Below are 10,994 nucleotides of genomic sequence, written 5' to 3'. Positions count from 1 at the left end.
TAAGAAAGCATCTGACCCACAGAATTTAATCAATAAATGTTTTTTGAATGAATGAATAAACAAGCAAAGTGAATGCTGCTCCCTGCCAAAGACCATCATAATGATACTTCCTGGAAATCCCAAGCCCACGTTCACCAGACTCTGCACTAACAATGTGGGTGACCTGGGCAGGCTTGTGTGCTTCTCTAAGCCCCAATTTAATCGTGGATAGAAATGAGGGCAATAACACAAACCTCAAATTGTTAGTGAGTCAGTAATGAATTGTACCCCAATATTGCAAGATGGAACCATTAAGGAAAACTGGGCAAAGAGTCCATAGGCTCTCTCCATATTATCTCTTACTACCACATGGGAATCTACATTACATCTCAAAATAAAAAGTCTAATTTTTTAAAGAGGTTTTCGAGGTTAGGTGAGCTCACTGTCTCAAATAAGGAACACACAGTACAAATAGGACAATGCCCAGCCCATGAGATACACTCAGTTAACATTCCCACTGAGCCCACTAGTCCCTCCAACTTCTAATGGTGTCCACTTCCAAGAGCCCATGTGACCATCCTTGTTCTAATTTTCTATTTGTAATTTTTTTCTTTTCATTAAATAGAAACACCCAATTCCAAAGAATTCTTACCAGATATCATGATGGCAGCCCTTCAAAACCTGACCACAGAGATCATGATGGCAGCCCTTCTTGGTGAAACAATAAAATGAATAGCCATTTTCACAAGACCTCTGAGTAAATCTACTAGGGAACTTCATCCTGGACTGAGGAAGAGGACTGGGGAGGAGGGGGCATTCAGGGGCACAGAGAATCATGGGCCACCTGTCCCACGATGGACTTTAGACTCACCCTCACCCTTCAGGAACTACTAAATACACACAGACAGAGTGCTATGGACAAGATTTTTTTTTTTTAAACAAATCCCTGAATCCCTAGCAGGTCTTGTTTCTACCCATACACAAATGGCTTATGTGCATAATGTTTCACAAAAGCCTTAAAATATTATCACCCCAACTTGACACATCAAGAAACTGAGGTAGAGTAGTTTATCACATTCTACAAGATTAGAGAGAGGCCAAGTCAGACACCGTATTTAAATCCAAGCCCCTGCTCCAGTGCTCACACTAGAAAGTGTGACATACTGCCCCTTTCCTGCCCTCTCCCTGCAATCAATCTCTGAATAGTCTTTTCTGTGTCACCTGGAATCACAATCACATTCATTTTCCACAAAGAGCTATGTCACTCCTTGGAGGACTTTTCAAAATCTAAAGGGTTGGTTTGAGAGGAGAGATTTGCATTTTCTGTTTCTCAAAGGAAACATGGCTTTAAAAGAAACTGAAAAGTAGTTATCTAGTCTAAGCCCTCATTGTGCAGAGAAAGAACCGGAGGCTCAGAAGAGATGAGGAAAGGGCCTTATTAACAAATATTGCCTCAGCGCAGCACCAAGCCAGACCTGGCACTTCTAGGGAAGGATCTGGAAGGCCCAGGAGAATGAGTGTTAGAAAACAGAAAGAGAAGAAGCATACAAGGCCCCGTCTCTTCACCACCATAACATGAATTTCCACCAAATTACCCAGAATGGGTGCAGCCAATATTAAGTTTGTCAAAAGAGGTTATAGAATTCTCAACCATAGTGGAAATTCCAACATTTACTGTGCTTTTTTCCCAGTTCAAGCATCAATTCAGTGGGCACTCTGTACCAGGAACTACACGAGGCCTGGGGTTCTCCCAAATACAGATCTCTATTACCACGTGTGCAAACCACATTAAGGCCACCAGAAGAAAAGCGCCCACAGATAAGATGGAATTACTGAAACTGAAAGCAGCAAAAGAGCATATATTACTAGGAAAAAAGGTGCTCCTAGTAATGGACTCATGGACATAGAAAGCAAACTGTATTTAGCAGGCAGGAAAGGAGGGATTAACAGATACAAATTAGTAAATATAAAATAAATGACAAGGACCTGCTACATAACACAGGGAACTATATTCAATTTCTTGTAGTGATTTATACTAAAAACAATCTAAAACATATATATATATACATATGCATATGTTTATAACTGAATCTCTGCTGTACACTTGAAACTAACATTGTAAATTGACTACAGTTAAATAAAAAATAATTTTAAAAAATAAGTAAAAATAAATGCAATGCCATTAAGAAAAAATAAAAGAACTCTCTAATCCCCTTAACTGTAGGTGGTCGAGAAATCTAGCTGCAAACACCAAGTCCACTGGATCACTCCAGCACTGGCTGTCACTCTTTCTGACCATCAGAGAGTCACTTGCTTCACTGAGGTTACTTTTCTCTTCTGTGAAAGGCTACAGTTGCAACTAACGATGTATAGAATCTCATCATTCACAAGCCCAAAAAGTAGTGAGGACTTCACATGGGCCAGGCTCTGGTCAGATGAAAAGATAGGGTCCCAGATATATTCATGGGTAGAAGAAGTTTATGCCATAAAGGTATAAATTCTTCCTGTTTTGATAGACAGATTCATTTCAATTCTGGTTAGAATTCCTACCAGATTTTTCTTGGAATATAACAAGTTAATTTATGGTCAGGAATAGCCAAGAAATTTCTTTAGAACCACCACTTGGGAGGGGTGGATAGGTCATTCATTTCCACTGCTCTTTCTGAAGTGATGAAAACGTTCTGGAATAATAATGCATGCACCACTGTGAATATGCAAAAAGCTGCTGAATTGTACCATTTAAATGGATGGAATTCATGGTGTGTGAACTATATCACAATAAAACTGTCCTATGAAAATTATTTCTTGACAATTATTTTTCAGTTTATACACTAGTCTGTCCCACAATTTAAGAAAAACAAAAAACCTAAACAAGCCAATCTATGCCAGGAGCACTTTAGGACTGCAATATCCCTGGGTCTCCAAGGCCTCTGGTGGTGCTGTTCCTGTTAACACACACTAGCTGGGCTGGGCTAGTTAGGGACTGTAACTATCTTTTGAAAATCGAGGATCACTCCTTTCACCCTGGGAGAGGGAAGGAAGGAGGATGTCACAGCCTCATGCCTTCAGCACATTTTTAAGAGAACCAAGCCCTGCTTTCACCACTGCAATCCCTCTCACTATAAAAACACGTGACATCAACAAGCACCTCCATCATAACACCTGAAAGTGTTCAAGGTACTTACCTGCGGCAGAAACATGGAGGGGGGAGACAGAACCTCGCTTAGCAGTGACGCTCCCTTTTCCCAACTCCACCAGGAGAAGCTGGGCGTTAGAGCCGGAGGCTTTCAGCCCAGGTAGCAGCGCCCACGCCACAGAGCTGGTCCTCAGGGAGCGGGAAAGGGAGAGCAGGGCAGCCCCGGGGTCGCGGGGCAGGGAAAGCGGGGAGGGGGACGCGGGCTGCAGCCTCGCTCGGAGGACAGCCCCAGCCCCAGTCCCAGGCGCCCGCCCCCGTCCGGGTCCGCAGACCCCGCCCGCCCGGGACACAGCCCGCCCAGGGGCGGGGACGGGCTGGCGGACTAGGAGAGGAAGCCCGGGAGGAGAGGACTAGCGGGAGGGAGAGGGGAATGGGACGCCAGCCGCGGACTGAGGGGATCCCGGCTGGGTGAGAGGTGGCAGGTGCGCACCAGGCCCTGGACACTGTGGCCGGGGCGCCGGGGCAGGTGGCGCTGGCAGAGGGGTCTGGCCTGAGCAATTCATCTGAACACGGGCTGACTAGCGCCCTTGGGGTCTGTGACAGGCGGACCGCCCTCCCGAAGCCGCCTGACCCCTTTCCTGGGAGCCTCCCACCTTGCACTTCCACAGTCAGAGGCCCCGGCCCCAGGCAGGAACCAAAGGCCTACCGGGCGACGTAGTTGAGAAGCCTTTGGGCCCGATCCCCGGCTCGGATATGGAGCTCCCAACCAGCGGACCACTTGGCACTGACTGCGCATGCGCAGGAGGGCCAGCGATCCTCTATGGGTTCTGTGAGAGAAGGTGGGACAGCGAGGGAGGGAGAAGATGGGAGCGGGTGGAGAGGACGGGAAAATTGGAGGGATACAGATGGACAGGATGAGCAGAGAGAAGGAAGGGCTCTGGAGAAGGGAGGGTCTTAGCGGAGTTGGAGAAAAAAAGCTTTACCTCTGGGGCACCCCTAGGCGGCAGACCTGCCTCTGTACCCTTCTGTTACCCTTCAAGCCCCGCAGCTCAATTTTACCACCGTGATCCAACCCTCCGTCTGATGCTTCTGCAGAAACCCTAGGGAGATCACACCCGTTGCCCCCACGCGGAGCTGGGTTTTCTGTTGCTCTGAGAACCAAGCACCCGCAGGTGTTGTCGCTCAGAACTACCTTGGGAAGAGCACATATTCCCCTTTTACACGCTGGGAAACAGGCAGGCAGGATCTCTGCCTTAGCTCCACTGTCCCAGGTGTTGGGCTGGCGGGGAGCGGGATGGTACAAGATCAGAGCCCCAGACAGAGCAGACTGCCTGAGTGTTGGTGCATAGTCCCCATCCCTCCTGGGTAAACCATACCCACCCTAGTGGAAACATCAAGGGCTCACAGTAGTTCCCTGGGTGTGGGAGAGCTGTCCTCATGTGAAGGAAAAGTCCAGCTGGGCTAACAAGCTAAGTCACAAATCTAAGTGTGATAAGTGTCAGTTTACTGATCTAAATTCTGCTGGCCTATCTCGTAAATCTGAAGTTTAGTGTCAGTTTATTGGCCTAACAACCTAACTCGTAATTCCAAGCTCAACAAGTGTCAGTAATGTGATCTGTTACAAATTGATAAGCTCCAGTGTACTTATTCCTTGCTTTTTGTTCTTTGAGCCTTATTGGCTAATCCCCCCTTACTTGTAATTAAGCCTTTAAAACCTCATGTGCACGTCTTGGAGGTACTCAAAACTTCGGAGCCGAAGCCCCTCTGAGCCCACCGGCATAATAATTCTGAGTACTCCAACACTCCGATTGGTGCTTTTTCCTTGGCTGGCCTGTTTCCATAACACTCAGCTCCAGTGCCCAGCTTTCTAGGTAGATAGGAGTGTTACCAAGTCCAAATTCATTCTCCTCAGTGCAGGACAGGCCAATAAGTTGGGAGACCAGATGTTGGGGCATGGAATAGCAAGTTTCTGTAGACCTAGATGGCAAACTAATGTCCTGGAAAACCATCTCCCCAAGTCACAATTCAGGCTCCTTTCCTATGTGCTTGGTTAGTGCAAACTTCTTAGTGTAGGAATTCCTTCTTGTTAGAATCCTTTGTTCTTGCAGCTATCTGCGTGGGTCAGATCCCTGTAAACCTCCAACAAAAGAAACGTTATTTTCTATTCTGCAATTTGCTATCTTTTAATGAATGAAAAAGTGTTAAATATCCTTAAAGGTCAGAGCCTTCAGAATAGGGTCTCCTGTTTATTTCAGGCTCTAGGCAACATTGTTTTACAAGCAAGATGAAGCCTAGGTGACAGAGCACAGGGTTAAATTCAAAGGAACAAATCTAATATGGAGTCAGATTTGTTCTGTTCTATTACCCGGCCAGAAGCCACTTGAGGATTTAAATCCCTTTAAGTTAAAAATAACTAAAATTTTAAAGGAATTTACATACATAGGTGGGAATGTGCAAAGCATATCTGGAAAAGCACCCAAAGGATAGTAAACAGAGGCATCTCCAGAGAGGGCTGAAAGAACAGAGGATGAGGGAAAACTTCTTTCACTTGTGTATTTTTGTGCTCTGTTTGAGTTTTTTTTAAACCATTTCCTTGTATTTCTTTTTCAGATAAAAGAAATGTGTAATGGAGCAAAGGAGTAATTAGCTTAGCAAATACAGCAGCCATGGAATCACTAGTCATCACTTTTGATTTAAGCCAGAAAGCATTTTTTGACTCTCTCCAATGTGCTCTGCCCTGTTTTAAGACTTCTATTAATATTATTATTATTATTATTATTATTATTATTATTATTATTATTATTATTATTATTATTATTATTACTATTACTACAAGTACTACTACTATGACTATTACTATTATTACTATTATTTTATGAAATAATAACACGGTTTACTCACCCCTGCCCATGGCTGGTGGAAAACCAACTGAGTTTTTCTTGAGTTGTTTTCCAAGGAGTAGAGATGAGTTTATAAACAGAACACATCTTCAGGGCAAAACAGGCAGTGTGCATTACCAGCAGGCCAGACAGCAATGAAGGGTTTTCAATAGAGGTACCCAGAAGCTGAGAGAGAAAGCCTCCAGGACACTACAAAAAGCTGCCCAAACTGCCATCTCCATGGTACTACTGAAATAGGAAAAACAAATCTGACTCCATATTTGATCTGTTTCTTTGACTTTAACAAAGCCAAGTTAATATGCTCCGGTCTTTTCATGGGTTATGATGTCACAGAGGAAACGGACAGGTCAACAAGGAACCACTCTACCGTGATCACGGAGCCGGGGAAAGGGATGGGCTTCAAGATGTATGAAGCAGCCACAACTGTGCCCGTGCTTCTAGGCAGGTATCCAAAATCGCCTCGACAAGGTGTCAAACATTTGTGCCCATGTCCTCATCAACAGACATGTATTAAAGACAAATGGAAACATATAAAAGGCCAATACCCTTGCTGGGTACACCGTCCAAAGAACAAAGTCTCAGTTTGACAACTGGCCATCTCGGTTCCATGAGATTCATTCTTGGAGAACCTTAAAAACCACTCTTCTGTCCTCAAGAATTTCTGCATATTTGTCCTATCTTTGGCTCAGGGATGCAGCATGTTCAAGTGAACTTTAATGTCTGCACAGATTTGACTGTCTTTTTCCAGGTTCACTTGTCCATTCAAAAGAGGCCTGAGCTAAGTCCATCCTCCGTAAGATCTAGTCCCTCCAGTGACAGCTCATTGAGCCTGCAATTAAAAGCCAAGTGAACAAGACTGTCCTCAGCTAAAAAGTTCACCCATCTTTCACTGTTTTGTTAATCTCCTCTCCTGGCTAATTGCAACAGACTAACACCTCCCTCCACCAAGATAACCAACTATGTCATTTTTCTCCCCAAAGAGAAAATAAGGTCCATAAAAGAGGAGACAACTCCATAGTCACCTCTGAATTCTTAGCATATAGTAATGTCAATAAATACAACTCAGATTATTGTTAGTTTCCTTTAAAACCTTTCTGGTTATTTGAATGAGACCTTGGAAGAGAGGTGTTTGCTGTCCAGTATCTTGATCCACAAGAATCTGGAGGCCTTTTTCGGAATAGCTGTTCACTGATTCATTCAAAATACAACTTATCAATCAAGGAGTAGCTGTGCTTTTCTGCCAGGAGTTTGTGGTCACTCTCATGCCAGAACAGCTTTAAACTATATCCTTACTTTGGATTTGTTATTTTTCCCCTCTTCCAACAAAATTGACTTTTCTTACTTTCTTGTCTTGAGGAATTTTTTTTTCCTATTTCACCATTTAGTAAAGCAAGATTCTCAGGATGGGCTTGGCCCATTATATGATCACCCATCCAACTCCTAGTGTGAGAGGTCTGGGGCTCACATCCTTCCCTCCTGTCAAGGCAACTGAAAATCAGTTCAGGAGCCAACCAGCACACCACGGCTTCTAACGCTCACGTATCTCTCAGAAACCCTGCTTTCTCGTTTGTCTTGGCTTCTGAGAATTTTCCCTCACTTTCTTGACAATGAGTTGTGCAGCTTGAAAGATGAGGAAGGAAGGTTTTATTTCTCAATCAGCATTTTAAGGAACTTGTGTAATGAAGGTTTTCAGGAGTTTCTAGTACCCTCCATTGCCGAGACAGAAAACACACAAGACATTTTCTAAATTTAGTTCTCATGTGCAGTTTTTCTTTGCTTATTTTTTCTTAACTGCTAACAGACATTTTTTAATAAAAAAAAAAAATAAGGCCCCAAAAAGAATAGAACACTGAAGGGGCAAACAAAATTAAAGGGCAAAGACAGAAAAATGATAACTACTCTACAAAGTTAATGTAATACATACACTATGTATCAGATCAGCAATTCTCAGTAACAGCTAATTGAAACATGACCATGAGGTAAAATTTCTCTCCTGTCAGGACATGGCCAACAGAAAATACAATTAAACCAACAAACTAATTTCCTAAGTCTGGCGAGGTACAGAAGTCTACAAGCTAAATGTGTCTTATTCTAGAAAAGAGGGAGTCTCACCAGCTCTTTTCTGTGGAGCCTGAGCCCACGGGAGGACGGTGAAGTGAGCTCTGTAAGTACCCAACTAGCAAAGTGAGTGATGAATAAATAGATGTGAGCTTTGATGACAGAGATAATACTACTATTCGTTTGTCCTTTAAAGTATGACTTCACGTTCAGTGATCAATACTTCGGCGTCCTTAGGAGTTGAGATTTTAGGAAAATGCACAACCTGGGCCCAGATCTCCTCTTTAAGCTCGTGACACTGCAGTTAGTTGTCTCAAAGGCAGCTCCAACTCCACATGCAAAGAGCTGACTTCACGGTGTTCCTCCCATAGCCGTCCTTACCAGGGCCCCTGGTCGGAGGGTAAGGTCTCCCTGCGTCTCCCAACTCAGGCCCATCACTCACAGATGTGAATGGACCCCTCCTTCAGGGACCAGATATCCTCAGACACCGAGTCCCACTACCCTCAACTGACCTACCAGATACTCACTGGCACTCACTCAGCACTGACTCTCTGCTGGAGACCACGCTGCACACTGCACAGTGTATCTCACTGGATCTCCACAACAGTCCTGGGAATTGGGTACATCACTGCTTCAATTGATTAGATAAATTGTTTCAATTCCTTGTGTGTGTCATTCAAACTGACACGGCTACTAAGCCACAAGCCTGGGCCTGAAAACCACTTGAAAATTGGACACTGCTACACCTCGCAGCCACCCTATTCTGACTCATCACATCATCTCCTGCCAAGCCTTCTAAATGTTTCCAAACATTCTAGAAGACAAATATGAACTATGAGAGCACCCCACTCTCCTACTTAAAATCTGTCAATGATGGTTCACTCCCCTTAGGAGAAAGCCCAACCAGGCCTGAGCACAGCCTAAGGCCCCAGCATCCGCTTTCCCTGCACGGCCGCGCCGCCTCACCCACCACGCAGCTCTACACGTGCCGTGTCTAGGACAGGGATGCTGACTCCGCACAACCCAGGGCTTGTCTCACTCGAACAATGATCACCTTCTTCAGTGTTCATCTTCTTCATTGCTGACTCTCACAAAAATGTTTTCTCATGATGAATCAATATCTTTTTCCTTACAACTGCCCATCATTAATAATGAGCTCCCCCCAAAAGAGAGAAGACCTAATTCCCAGTCTCCTTATCTGTAAAGTGAGAATAACAAGGAAATATGTGAGGTTTCAAGAGAAATAATATTCATGTGAGGCTGAGGGGCAATTCCATCATACAGTAAGCATTCAATATGTGCTTACTTAATATTAATAAGAATATATTGCATTCTAGCAACCTTCAATCAATGTTTTATGACTTTGTCCAACAGACTACTGACAAACTGTTGGACGAACCACTTTGAGCAGATCAGCACAGGCATACTGGGAGAGGTAAGTGCTGACTCCAGTTACAGCTGCAGCCACCCAGCACTACGGGGCGGGGGCAGTTTGCTCAAACTCTTACATGTTGCTTGAGCATTTAGTTCTCATTATAGAATAAAGACAGTTGTTCTTTAGTCAAAGCTCCTGAAACATAAATCTTCAAAGATTGATGCAAATTAGGTTTCAAGTACAACACTCTCACTAGAATTTATTTGAAAATTATAGTCTTAGCTACTCCGCACATCAAAAGGGCATAATCTTAATGTATCTGACTAAATACACTGAAAGGGTTGTTTAAAAGTAATTAAGAAGAAGCCGTTCAGAATAAGCTCTCAGTATCATCTGCACAAAGACCCACCCAAGGGTCTCATTTCTCACTTCCACATAGGTGTTTTCAAGTAGCTTACCTTGGGTCTTGGTTTCTTATAACACGGGGCAGGGAATAGTTGTGGATAGATTTATGTAGCAAATATATACCAAGGGTATTTGTTGTGAAGGAATTCTACAAATAAGAAGATTGATACATAGTCCCACCCATAAGAAATTCAGCCTTTCCATTTACAACAGCATTAAAAATAAAGTGAGAGATACATTTAACAAAAATTTACAAGATTTGTACATTGAACTTTTTGAAGTATCACCAGAATAAATTTTAAAAGATCTACATATATGGAAGACATCCCATTTTCATGGAATGATTGACAATATTATTAAAAATGTTAAGAATCCTCAAAGTGAACTATATATTCAGTGGAATCCCTATCAAAATTCCAGCTGACTTCTATGCAAAATTGAAAAACTGATCCCAAAATTCACATGGACGTGCAAGGGGCCCAGGACAGCAAAAACAACCTTGAAAAAGAAGAGTAAAGTTGGAGGACTCACTTTAAAGTGTACTAAAATGCTATAGTACTAAGTCAGTATGATACTGGCATAAGTTTGGATAAATAAATCTAAAAGACACAATAAAAACCCACGGGGAAAAACTTACATTTACAGACACTTTTCCACTAGGGGGCCAAAAACACTCCATTGAAAGAATAGTCTATTCAACTAATGGTTCAGGGACAGATGGGTATCTGCAGGCAAAAGAATCAATCTGGAATCTGAACACCCATATTTTATATAACAAATAAAATTAATTGAAAATAGATCACAGACAGAAATGTAAAAATTAAACCTATAAACTTTCTAAAAGAAGACACAGTATAAATCTTTGTGGGCCTAGGATAGGCTTTGGTTTCCTAGATACAAAACCAAGAGCACAAGTGATAGAAGGAAAAAGCAGATAAACTGGACTTCATCAAAACTAAAACCTTTTTCTTACAAAGGACATCATCAAGAAAGTGAAATGACAGGGGAAAAGGGTATCTCAAGTCAGAGAGTGCGTGCTTTGCAAAAAAATAAAATAAATCTTTACATCTAACTACCTCCCTTGTAAAGAAATTGTTTTAATGTTTAAAAAAAATATAGTTAAAGGACAATGTGCAGAACA

Source organism: Vicugna pacos, chromosome 31 (assembly GCF_048564905.1).
Source record: "Vicugna pacos chromosome 31, VicPac4, whole genome shotgun sequence".
NCBI lineage: Eukaryota > Metazoa > Chordata > Mammalia > Artiodactyla > Camelidae > Vicugna > Vicugna pacos.
This window is presented reverse-complemented; position numbering follows the sequence as displayed.